Raw genomic sequence first — 13809 nt, 5'->3', positions numbered from 1 at the left:
ACATCCTTTGCATGCAGAACATACCAGGTTCAATTGATGGCATCTCCAGGAAGGTTTTGGAAAGACCTCATCCTGAGACCATGGAATACCACTGTCAGTCGGAGGAGACAACGTATTTGCCTACTTCACATGCACCATTGTTTCGTTTCCCCAACAAATTTAGATGGATCAGTGGTCTGGCTCTGCGTGGAGCAGCTTCATATAGACCTGGTTGCATAAAGGTGGAGGTGTAAACATCTCCCCAATGTGTCTCAGGTGTATGGGGTGCAGTTAGGGATGTCAGAGAATTCTGCCACAGACCCCAGTGAGGCTGGATTCAAAAGAATCTGGCCTTCAGAGTCGGTGGCAGAAAGGACCCCTTACCTCCGCCTCCCTGCGGAATCCTCCCTGGCCAGATCCTCCCTGCCAGTGGCTCTGGAACACCAGCAATACAGCCGCCATTGCCATGCCATATCACTGGCTGAGGCGGACTCTGGATGCAAATGGCATCCACTACACCATTTGCAGCCGTAAAGCTCTTAGATTAAGCTAAATGCAGCTGTAAATGGTTGCATTTAGCTTAAACTAAGGGCTTTAGGGCCACAAATGGCATCTGCTATGCCATTTGTGTCTGTGGTTTTTCATGTGATAGGCTAGCCTATCTATTTAATTTTAATTACAATTTTAATTACGGGCTAGCCTATCGCGTGAAAACCCACAGACGTAAATGGTGTAGCATATGCCATTTGCGACCGTAGAGCCCTTAGTTTAAGCTAAATGCAGCCATTTATGGCCGGAGTCAGCCTCAGCCAGTGATACAGCATGGCAATGGCGGCCGTATTTCTGGTGCTCCAGAGCCAGTGAGGGCTCCGCAGAATCGATGTGGAGCAGAGCTGGCCAGTAAGGATTCTGAGCAGAGGGACTAATCGCCTCCCCCCAAGGGCAGATTCCCCAGTGGAGCAGAAGGTAGGGAATCTGCCCACCCCTAGCTGAAGTACCAATCAAAGCTTGAGAGGTGGGGATGGGGTGGCTGTGTCCTTCAGAAAGATTCCATCTCCTTGATTAGATAACCCCTTTCAGCAATGTTCAGTTCTGTACCTGGTGTTGGGTAACAGAGACAAGCTGGCGATTCTGTTGGTGTACTGCCAACCTGCTCCCTAGCAACCTCCCTACCTGAGCTGAGGGATTTGGTCTTGGAGTTGTTGTTGAGAACCCCCTGCTGTGACCACCTTGAATGGAGTGGCTCCAGACTTCATGGCCATCATGACAACTACAGGCCTGTCTCAAATAGTATCTGCCCCAACAGATGTGGCAAGACACTAGGGATGTCAGAGAATTCCGCCACGAATCTCGGGGAGGGAGAATGCCAGCACATTCGGCCCGCCGAAATCGGTGGTGGAACGGTCTGCCACCCCCCGCGCCCCCCTTGGGACAAGACCTACCTTGAGTGGATCTTCCTGGCAGCGGCGGCAGCGGTTCGGTGGCAGTTCGGCAGCGGCAGCTGCAGAGGCCGGGTCTTCTGACTGGCTGCCGCTGCCGCCATTACCAGTTAAAAAAAAAAAAGTCATAGGCTACGTAAAGATTTACATAGACTATCATGGCTAGTTTTTTAAAAAACACCGTGATAGGCTATGTAAATCTTTATGTAGCCTATCACGGCTGATCTAAAAAATAAATAAATGCGTGTATGCAAATGGCGGCGCCCATGGGCACCGCCATTTGCGTTCCTTATTTTGGCACGTCTTAGTCTACGTAAACATTTACGTAGACTAAGATGGCGAAAATAAGGGGAATGCAAATAGTGTAGATGATACGCTATTTGCGTTCCCCTTATTTTCACCGTCTTAGTCTATGTAAACATTTACGTAAATATTTACGTAGGCTAAAATGGGGAATCAAAAAGGGACGCAAATAGCTCCCACTACGCTATTTGCGTTCCCCTTGATTTTCGCCGTCATAGCCTATGTAAATATTTACGTAGATTAAGAGGGCAAAAAGAATGAACACAAATGGTGGCGGCCGTAGCCGCCGCCAATTTGCATATGCGTTTTTTTTTACCCAGAGCCCTCCGCGGCCGGAAATCCGGCTGAGGAAGCCTCTGGCCTGGCCGGGCCTGGCCGGCTGCTCCACGGAGCTGCTGTGAAGCACAGCCAGCCATGGAGGATTCTGGGGGGGAGGAATGGAGCGCCTCCCCCCTGGCGAGGATTCTGGGGGGAGGGACGGAACGCCTACCCACCACCATCAACGTAATCTGTAAACAGGTAAGTGACTTTCGTACATCCCTGTGCCTTACCTTGTTCCATTGCGGGGCATCCGCGGTGGGGGGGAGGCGCTCCGTCCCTCCCCCTGGAATCCTCTCTGGCCAGCTGCGCTCCACGGCGGCTCCATGGAGCCGCCGGCCAGGGATGTCCACAGCTGGAGTTCCAGCTGCGGCTGGGCTGCTGCGGACGCAAATGGTGGCCGCCGTAGCAGCCGCCATTTGTGTCCAGCCCGGCTGTCATGATAGGCTACATAAGTATTTACGTAGCCTATCATGGCAAAGAGCAGGGACGCAGACAGCGGCCGCTACGCCATTTGCGCCGCTGCTCTTTCTGTGATAGGCTACGTAAGTGTTTACGTAGCCTATCACAGTAAAGGCAGCCATGCAAATGGCGCAGTGGCTGCCATTTGCATGGCTGCCTTTACCGTGATAGGCTATGTAAATAATTGCGTAGCCTATCACGGAAAGAGCAGCAGCAGAAATAGCATAGCGGCCACCATTTGTGTCCCTGCTCTTTGCCGTGATAGGCTACGTAAATACTTACATAGCCTATCACAGCAGCTTGGCAGGATACAAATGGCAGCCGCAGCAGCCAGCCGAAAGACCAGCTGCCTCCGCCACCACCACCGCCGCTGCCGCTGCCACCAGAGCCCCAGGTAAGTTTTGTTCCGGGGGGATTCCATAGGGTGGCGTGGGAGGGGAGGCCGTTCCGCCATGGATTTTGGGGAGCCGAATGCCAGTGCATTCAGCCTCACTGAAATCTGTGGCGAAATTCTCCGCCATCCCTAGCCATTGCAAGGGTAAAGAACTAACTTCAATGGTCTTTCCTCAGTGACTCAAGGATCTGGATGGTTTCCTTACATCACCTGGGGGTTTCTCACTGAACTAATACTGGTCCTGATGAAGTCCTGGTCAACTCCTAGAATCAGGAGGTCTCTAGGGCTATTGATATGATAAGACCTAAATGTTCTATGGCCACACCATAGAATCATATTGTCTCCTTGGTGTTCTGAGGAGCTGAGAGTGATGAAATGGCAAGGTCTATGACTAGTATGCAAATGGTGTAAGACTCAAAGTGAATATGACCAAACTTAGATCGGAGCCCAAAAAAATTGCCTTGATCACTCTGGTTGATGACTGGGGAATGGGTAGGAGGAGGGTGACACTATTAGTTCTTCTGAACATCTCAGTGGGTTTTGATATCATTTACCGTGTTATCCTTTTGGACCATCTCTAGGGATGTCAGAGGATTCTGTCACGGATCTCAGTGAGGCTGAATGCCAGTGCATTCGCCCCCCCCTGAAATCTGTGGCGGAACAAAGCCCCCCTGCCCCACCGCCCCGCGAAAGGCACACGAATCGGAGCACTTACCTGGTGCTGTTTGTGCTGCTTTGCAAATGGCAGCTGCGTCTGCGGCCACCATTCGCTTCCCCATTTTTGCCGTGATAGGCTACGTAAATACTTACGTAGCCTATCACGGCTAACGCAGGGACGCCATTTGTGTCCCTGCAGAGGCCGTGATAGGCTACATAAATATTTACGTAGCCTATCACAGCAAGAAAAGGGAACGCAAATGGTGGCTGTCATAGCCGCCGCCATTTGCGCCCCTGTTTTTTTGCCATGATAGGCTACGTAAATATTCACGTAGCCTATCACGGCAAAAAACCAGGAACACATATGGCAGCCACCGTAGCTGCCATTTGCATCTGCAGGCTCCACACGCCTGTGAATGCACCTGGCTGGCAGCTCCACGGAGTTGCCACGGAGTGGAACTGGCCGAGTTAGGATTTGAGGGGAGATGTGGAGCGCCTCCCCCACACCGCGAATCACCCCTTCGAAAAGGTAAGTGACTTTCACACATCCCTAACTATCTCTGGGATGGGACTTGAGGGTCTGGGCATAGTGGAGCAGTGGCTCCAGTTGTTCCTGTGTGGGGGTTGGACTAAGGTCATGCTATGGAACTTTTGTTCCACCGCTTGGCCACTGACATTTGGGATGCCTCAGTGTTTTCTCTTGTCCCCCCATGCTTTTCAACATCTAAATGAAATCACTAGGAGAAGTCATCCAGGGGTTTGGTCTGAAGTGTCATCAATATGCTGCTGATGACAGGTAGTTCTACCTCTCTTTCCCACCATCTCATCCCAGGGAGGCAGTTGAAACAATGGACAGATGTCTGGGAGCTGTATTGGAATCGATGAGGATTAATCTGGATGATATGCAACAACTGTGGTTTGGGAAATCCACTAACCTGGACAGATATTTAGATTTGACTCTAGATAGAGTCACACTCCCCCTGAAAGGCCAAATTCACAGTCTAGGGGTGCTCCTGGACTCAGCACTCTCTGTGGAGGTGCAAGTATTGTAATATAATGAGTCACCTTGTGACAGCAGTACACCCAAAAGGTAGGTTAAAAATCTTTTAAATATTTAATATGTTCATATATGTACTCATTGCCTTGAAAGAGTTTGGATGGACTGGTGCTATTCAGGAAACACAAGTCTAAAACAAAAGTGTTTGCGGAAATATAGATGCATGATTATTTGGGTCCATCCTCAACCTTTTATGCACACCCTTCTCTTAAGAATTTGTGTGCTGATCACCTGGGATCCAGAAGGCTTTCCTAAAACCAAGTCCCACAGATGAAGATCCACTAATTCCCTGATACAGTGATCCTGTTGGAGATGTGGCAGCTTTCATATGCTGGTAGAGCTTCAAAGCCATCCCTATTCAGTTCAATAGAAAGCTGGCTGCACAACAACAAAAGGATGTGCTCAAGGGACTGTCTTCTTCATGGCACTGAATGGGGACAGTCCACATACTTATAAATCATCTGGGAATATTAGACTTGCAAGCAGGCAATGTGGTGTAGTGGCTAAAGATCCAAACTGTGAGCTGGGAAATCTTAAGTGCAAATCTCACCTCGGCAATTCATTTGTCAGATGGGCTTAGGTTATCCATTTCTTCCAGCCACAGACCTGCCTTCTACCATCTGAAATATGGGGAGAATAATGCCAACCTTCTCGACATGGTTGTTACAATGATACTGAACTACTTGCTGGGGCTCTCAGGATGCTTTGTTGGGCTAGGAATAGTTTTAACAATTGGAAAACCATAAAATTATTTTTATCTTCTTAGTACATTTTTGTTTTACTTTCAGCCACACATACACACATACACACACATACAAAGCCCACACCATGACCCCCCCCTCCCCAACCATGATTATTTGCTTTGGGTATGAATCCAGACTTGTTTTTGACTTGTTATATGATTGCAAGTTATGTAAACAATAAAACTGAAAGTGGAGAGAAGATATGCAACGCCTCAGTGTTATCCATTGTGTGGCTGTTGCCTGAAGACATGGGGAATCTTATTCATTCATTCATTTAAATATTTCTAAGACTCCCCAGAATTGAAGAAGACTGTAATATATTGTAGTTTTTTAATTTAATTTGTTTGGAGAGTATTTATGTCAATAAAGAATGAAATGGCATTTCAGATGCAGCATTGGTTGACTAAGACTGCTCAGATTTAAGTAATTTTCATCACATTGACAAAGAGTACAATTAAACCTAAAATCCATGACTAAATTACCATTGGCTCTAAGTAGAGTGAATCAAATTATGTATTACATTGCATTATACTGTAGGTTTATGTCTGTTTTAACAGCTTGGCTCTTACCCGTTCATCATCAATAGACAATCAGGAGATAAATATGTCATCAACCTACAATGTGCACAATATAAAATTAGCAACCATAGGAGGAAAAAATCTCATTGCTTGGTCAGAAGAAGATTGGGATGATTGCAAATCCATGAATGCTTTAGTTTTCCTTTATGATTTGTTATTCTGCGTATACTCCAGCAGTGCAGTAAGAATGGCAAGGGAGCCTCACAGCCAAACTCATCTGCCAGGAGAAATAAGCCATGCAATCACACCTCGAACAAGGCTCTAACCAGGTGATTCTTTTCTCCTCCCCCCTCTCCTCAATCCTCATTTGAGGAACATTAGTACAATTAATTACAATTATACCCCACCTTTTCTTCAAGAAGGTCAGTGTGCTATGAATGGCTCTCTTCAACCCCATTTTATCCTCACAACAACCCTGTGAGGTAGGTTAGGCTGAGAGAGATTGACTGCTCCAAGCTCACACAGTGAGCTTCATTGCTGATAGGGATGTCAGAGAATTCCGCCACGGATCTCGGTGAGGCCGAATGCCAGTGCATTCGGCCCCCCAAAATCTGTGGCGGAATGGCCTGATGCCCCTCGCCCCCTGCGGTTCCCCCCCGGGACGAGACTTACTTGGGGCTGATCTTCCGGGCGGCGGCGGCTCCGGCGGCGGTGGGCGGTCTTCCGACCGGCTGCCACCGCCACCATTTCCAGGCTTGTGAAAGAAAAAAAAAAAGACATGATAGGCTACGTAAATCTTTACATAGCCTATCATGGTTGGGGGTGGGTTTAAAAAAAAAAACGAGTACGCAAATGGCGGTGGCTATGGCCACCGCCATTTGCATTCCTTCTTTTTACCATCTTAATCTATGTAAATATTTACGTAGACTATGACAGCGAACATCAAGGGGAATGCAAATAGCGTAGCGGGCGCTATTTGCGTCCCCTTTTGATTCGCTGTTTTAGCCTACATAAAGATTTACGTAGGCTAAAACGGTGAATGAAAAAGGGACGCAAATAGCGCTCGCTATGCTATTTGCATTCCCCTTGATTTTCCCCATCATAATCTATGTAAATATTTATGAAGATTAAGACAGCCAAAAAGAAGGAACGCAAATGGTGGTGGCCGTAGCTGCCGCCATTTGCGTAAGTGGGGTTTTTTTGGGTTTTTTTACCCAGAGCCCTCCGCGGCCAGAAATCTGGCTGTGGACGACTCTGGCCTGGCCGGGCTGGGCATGGCCGGCTGCTCCGCGGAGCTGCCGCGGAGCACAGCCAGCCGTTTGAGGATTCCAGGGGGAGGAACAGAGCGCCTCCCCCCCAGCCAGGATTCCAGGGGGAGGGACGGAACACCTCCCCCCTCACCATCAATATAATCCGTGAAAGGTAAGTCACTTTCGTACATTCCTAATTGCTGAGTGGGAGTTCGTCATCTGGCATTCTTACTATGATGCCACACTAGCTCATTGTGAATTCCATATATATATATATATATATATATATATATATATATATATACATACACACACACACACATGTCATATGTATTTCTTTACAAGTTTATTTATTTACTTTTTATTATTCTACTAACCACCCATTTCTAGCCCTCCTAGTGGGGAGCAAATGCATACACAAATCAAAAGCATGAATTGCTGATACCCTGGATTGCTGATACACCTGTACATTTATGTCAATAGGCTCTTTATAGCTACCATTTCCACAAAATGGGCCTTAGCATAAAAGGCCAAGCTGCCATTTTTACACAAAATGGTGTCTTAGCAAGGGATCGGGGATCCCCACGCTTGCCCGATTCGGCATGCTCCGAGTTGGGCAAGCGTGGGGATCCACAGACTGGAATCTGGGGGGCAGAGCTGATGAGACATCGCCAAGCTTCGAGCCCCAACCAGATGCCCGCAACATCCTTAAATGTAACTGGGCTCAGAAATAGTTAAGCTATTTTCTGACTGTTTACAGAAATAGCTCAGCCAGTCCCAATTATGTGTCTATCCCAGGGAGGAGTCCAGGGGAATTCCATCACTATATTTAAGGAAAATCAGCAAGAAGTGGGAAGAAGCAAGAAATTACACCACAAATGTTTAATTTATTCACTCATGGAATTGGAGATAAACCCACCTATTTAACAGACACAAACTATTACAAAGCAAATAGCTGTCTGCACTGGTAAACAGAATTAAGATTTTAAAGAATCTTTCACCATTTTTTTTCTCCTCCTAAGTGTTTGACTTGTTTATGATTATATTATGATTACATTGAGAGCTGAAGAAAAATCTGTTATGCAATTTGTATACCACATCATCAAGCAATTTATGTCTCTCCTTGCTTTTCATTCATTTCTTTGTGACACTGATATCTTGGCACTACACAGAGAAAGAGAAAGAGAAAGAGAAAGAGAAAGAGAAAGAGAAAGAGAGAGAGAGAGAGAGAGAGCACTATGGGAAAAGTGTAATTTCAAACATTTTTTTTAATGAAAATAGCTAGGGAAAGATGATTGCGAGTTTGAAACAGAACCTATGTAGGCACTCCTGGAATTCTCCTTTCTGACCCATCACTTTAAATTCTTTGTTGCATGATCCTGAGCTGTGTTTCAGTTTCTTGCGTTAGAACAGGGTGAGCAGCTTTAGTAACATAATATTCTACAAAGCCATTTGACTGAAACCAACTGGTATGTGAAATCTCAGATGCATCGGGCTTTTTTCTATTACATTTTATTGAAATGTGTGGATGTTGTGAATTCTCTGTTGATTGTACCTATTATCATAATATTTCTGCCTAATGTTTACACTGCAGAGACAAAGGAACAAAAATGGATATTACATGTTTGAACAAAGTCTGCAAAACATATCCTGAGAGACAATCCACCAGGCACATCTCCCATACAAGCTCTCACATCCTCTCAAAATGAATTTTACTCTTACACAGCTTCCATTTCTTGCAATTCTGTATGTAGGGGGTGATAACTTAGTGGACTGTACCCCAAACCTATTTGCACTACTCTCCACAAAGTTACGATTTGTGCAGAATAGCTTTTCAAGCATGGACTTTGCTATACGCTCATTCCCACAGATCTCATGTCATGTGCATTTTCTTATTAGGATGCACAGATGAAAAGCTTGATGAATTTGATCCTTGCCAGTTCCAATATGAAATGTCCTAAATTGCATTCCTTGGGACTAATGTGTAGATCATAATGTAGGGCTCAATCCTACGGGGATAGTCGGCCACCTCTGAACTCGGTGGCAGCCGACTCTCCAATGAAGGGCGGGCAGAGTGTGGAGTGGATCTCTGCACTCTGGCCACCCTGCATTTGTGGCTAGATTTTGGCTGTCTAGCCAGGGTGCCTTAAAGTGGGCAGGTTGGGAGGCCGGATGGCACATAGGAAGCGTCATAGGTACTTCCGCAGTCCCCTCCCCACCCTGAACCCAGGAACACCACCTTTTCAGCTGCTCTGTGCTGCTCTTCTGAGTGGGAGCCATGGATGACCCTGTCAGGATTGATTCTGAGTACAGGGAGATAGTTAGCAGCTCAGATTCAGAAGATGAAGAGCCAGAACCAGGGGACGCATTTTCCCAGGCCAGTTCAGATATGGGTAGGCATGCTTCTCAGGTTACTAACTCCCAGATGGCTGGGCCTGAACCTTCTCCCCACTCTCTGTGAGAAGCAAGGAGGAGGAGGAGGATGACGAGAGTGGGGGCTGTGACCTAAGAGATGTTGTGGTGCAGAGCTAAGAGGGAAATGTCAGGGGAAGAGCTCAGATGGTCGACCCAGTTAGCGATGCATGAGAAGCGACATAGAGAAGCATCATTGGAAGGGCGGGACATCCCTCCCTAAGTTAGTCCAGCCAGCAAGCCTCATTTCAAACTGCAGGTAACATGGGTGTTCCTATTTGAATCCTCTGGAAGCCTTCCTTTGTAGCCTGAGAGTCTTTGAGGATTTGCATTTGTAATGAACTTGTTGATAATGAATTAAAGGCATGAGATTGAAGCCTCTCTATTTGTGTGTGAATGCATAAGGAAAGAGGGGGCCCAAGGGAAACATGACAGACCCATGCCAGGGATGAACCACAAGGTGGTGGGAGAGGGGAGTCAGATTTCTGTGAACCGGGCTTCAGTGCTGGCTCCGAGCTCAGTTGACAGAAAGCGAAAAATCCTATGCCCATCTAGATGCTGTCTAGAGGCCATAGGATTGCACCTTTACCTACCTAATAGATTTTGCACTTCTCTAAATATTGCAATGGAATTCTTGGCAAATGGGCAGAATGAGCCAAATCGGGCAGGAGAGGAAGAATCCATGGCAGAAGAACTGCCAGATCAAAGCCTGCTGGGCTTGTGCTGACAGAAAGGAAGATGGGGTGGATCTTGCCCAATTTCTTTACTTCCTCTTTTTTCTTTCTTTCTTGCAGGTTGCTCCTCTTTAAAAACAAACAAACAAACAACTCTCACATTGGTTTAAATGGAAGGGAAAATAAGTACACCAGCTCCAAAGATGGCATATCCCCTTCACCCCATTCCAGCAGTCTGCCCAGAAAAGGAGAGGACTTTGGATCCAATAGTCATGCCATCTAAATGGCTCCTTTGGGCTCTTACCTCTGTCACTCTTACCTCTAGGGATGTATGGATTGTGTAAATTCCTCTCCATCTGTGTTTTGCATATTGTCAGGTGCCTTTTGCTCCATCGTCCATTCACGGACGGATTCAAATTCCTTTTTCGTTATGTGGAAAAATATGAAAATACTCCTATGAGATAGTTCTCAACGATTTACATAATTTACCTTAGTACGTAACATTGCGAGCAGAGATGGGTTAAAGAAGACACAGACAACAAGCTTGGGTTGAAAACTGGGCCACATTTATTGAAATACCTGCAAAGGGGTAACTAGGATGGGCATCTAACTGTGACAGCAGCTAGCTGGCACTTCTTGGGCGAAAACACACCCAGCCTGAGGGGTGGTGGTGATCTCGCCATCCCTCCGGACTGCCCCTTCTGGGGGAGGTAGACCTTCTGGTATCACCCCCAACCCAGTGCCACACAACACCTGGGTAAGTGAGTAGGGTTGGTCTCCCAGGCAACCCTTATCCCCCTGCCGAGCTGCACAACCCGTTCAGGGGGCCTCAGGCGTCACCTGTCACCATAATATGCCTCTGCATGCACACCATCCCTACTTTCCTGTTTTGCCCGTCCTAGCCGCCAACTGGAATGTGACCGATGATATAGACCGTATTCCCTTACAGGACACACTCGACCCGCACAAAACAGTGTGATGTAGGCAAAAAAGACTCACAGTAATAGGCCAATCGAACTGTGAGCCAAAAAATTCCTACGTGGCTCCCGAAGGGCAGCCGGCAAGAAACCCACACTGCTTAGGGGAGGGTAGGAGGGAGCTGCGTCGAGCCAGAGAGCTGAGATTGGGAGGGGGGCTGAGTTTAAGGCAACTCAGCCTGCCCCTCTTTGCATGGTGGTGCCACTGGGATGCACCAATCAGAGGCCCCTACGTCTTGTCACCCCACCCACCCGCAATGCCCCCCCCTTTCAGCCAGACAAGCTGGTGTCGGGTAGGGCATTTTAGCATATAGTTCCCCTATTCCATTTGATTTTCCCCTGCATATATTTACCAATCTCAGCAGAAATGTGTGCATTTTCCTAACAATAAGTATGCATAAATTTCAGGAAAGTAAAAAAAAAAAAAAAGGGGGGGGGAGAGAGAGAGAGAGAGAGAGAGAGATCTGAAAGTCCACAGTCTCTGCACAACCTGAGAAGTTCAGTCTGCAGTGGATTCCACAGGTCAGATTCTTAGAAATCCAAGCTCATTTTAGTCCATCTCAAATTTCTCCAGCATCCCTACTTACCTCTGTTGGAGCACTGACAACAGGGAAATGATGGCAGGGGAGGTTTCTGCTGTTGCAATGAGGAGGCATCCAAGAGCAGACCTCCCTCTCCATGGGCCATCCTTCCTCTCTACCTCTGTAGCGAGAGATCCACTCTGTGGAGGTTGGTGGCTCCAATTTCAGTGGGGCTGTGAATTCGTTTTGGGTTTCAGTAAGGACCAGCCAGAACCATATTCCCAAAATAGGCTCAGCACCTTGGATAGCTCATTAGAGTTCTGGCTGGTTCCAGCTGAAACCCTGAATGGATTCCCAGCCCCACTGAAATCAGAGCCACCAGGCTCAACTGAGTCCACTGTATCCTTTGATCCCTAGGACACCGCCCCAGGGTCCACAGATTTTCAGCACTGATATTTAAAAATAAGTATTTTAAAATCTAGCTGCTATGGAGTGCTAAAAGAGTCAGATCTCAGACTAATGCAGAAACAGAATGGAATGGAATGGAAATATCAGTAAAAATGACAAGGACTGAAAGGGGTACATTTACCCATCTCTGACTAAACCATGCCCTTGGAGACTGTGCTATACTTCAGAGTGTGCGGGTGAGGTTTCCTTGGACTTTTATGAGAGTTGCAATATTTAATAGATTAATCGATCAGACAAACTGATTAAAAACATTTTAATCAACTAGAAAGGTGTCCCTCATTAATCATTCAGCAAACAGTTTCACAGTTTTGAATCCAAGCATTTCTAAAAAATCTAAAGATGGCAAGTGTCATCTTAAAGGGAGAATCCCTTTTAAAAGGGACAGTTGGTCTGCACATGCAGCAGAATAGTGTGGCAAAGGTGTTTGTTTTTGTGGGGGGGAGCAGGGGCTGTACTACACCAGACAGGTGGGAAATCATATAGGAAAATATGAAGAGCCATGATTGATTAGACCAAAGGTCCATCTAGTCTGGCTTTCTGTTCACACAGTGGCCAACCAGCTGCCACAGGAAACCAAACAAGCAGGACATGAGTCCAATGGCACCCTCTCACCCATGTTCCCCAGGAACTGGTACATAGGCATACTGCCTCTGATACATACAGCCAGCAGGACAAGTAGCCATACATAGCTTTCTCCTCCAGGAATTTGTCTAACCCCCTTTTAAAGTAATCCAAACTAATGGCCATCACTATTTCTTGTGGTAACAAATTTCACAGTTTAACTGTGGTGGTTAAGACGCTGAACTGAAGACGAGAAGGTCGGCAGGACAGCAGTTCGAGACCAGAATGCTGCGTTACAGAGTGAGCTCCCGTCTTCATTCCCAGCTCCTGCCAACCTAGCAGTTCGAAAGCAAGAAATTGCAAGTAGATAAATAGGTACCGCTTCAGCGGGAAAGGTAACAGTGTTCCGTGCACCTCGGTGTTCAGTCATGCCGGCCACATGACCATGGAAGCGTCTTCGGACAGCGCTGGCTCTTCGGCTTAGAAATGGAGATGAGCACCACCCCCTAGAGTCGGACACGACTGGTTGGGGACACCTTTACCTTTTTGTGTGAAGAAGTACTTCATTTTATTTGTCCTGAATCTCCCACTAATCAGCTACTTGGGATGACCCCAAGGTCTTGTATTATGAGAGAGGGAGAAAAAATTACTCCTTATCCTCATTCTTTATGCTATGCATCATTTTGTACACTTCTGACATATCTCTCCTTACTTGCCTTTTTTTCTAAGCTAGACAGTCCCAGATGTTGTAACCTTCCCTCTTAGAGGAGTCACTCCAGTCCCTTGATCATTTTAGTTGCCACTTCCAGCACTTTTCAACTTTTCAATATCATTTATACGAGTGGTGACCAGAACTGTATACAATTTTCCAAGTGTGGTTGTACAATAGATTTATATGACAGCAGTATCATATCGGCAACTCTATTTTCAATTCCTTTCCTAATTATGCCTAAGATGGACCTTGCCTGTTTCACAGCAGCCACATACTATTTTGACATTTTCACCAAGCTTTCCACCACAGCCCAAAGATCTCTTTCTTGATCAGTAACCACTAGCACAGATCCCATTAGCAAATA

Source organism: Heloderma suspectum, chromosome 9, assembly GCF_057233095.1.
Source record: "Heloderma suspectum isolate Gila_16-S chromosome 9, 16-S_ref, whole genome shotgun sequence".
Taxonomy (NCBI): Eukaryota; Metazoa; Chordata; class Lepidosauria; order Squamata; family Helodermatidae; genus Heloderma; species Heloderma suspectum.
This window is presented reverse-complemented; position numbering follows the sequence as displayed.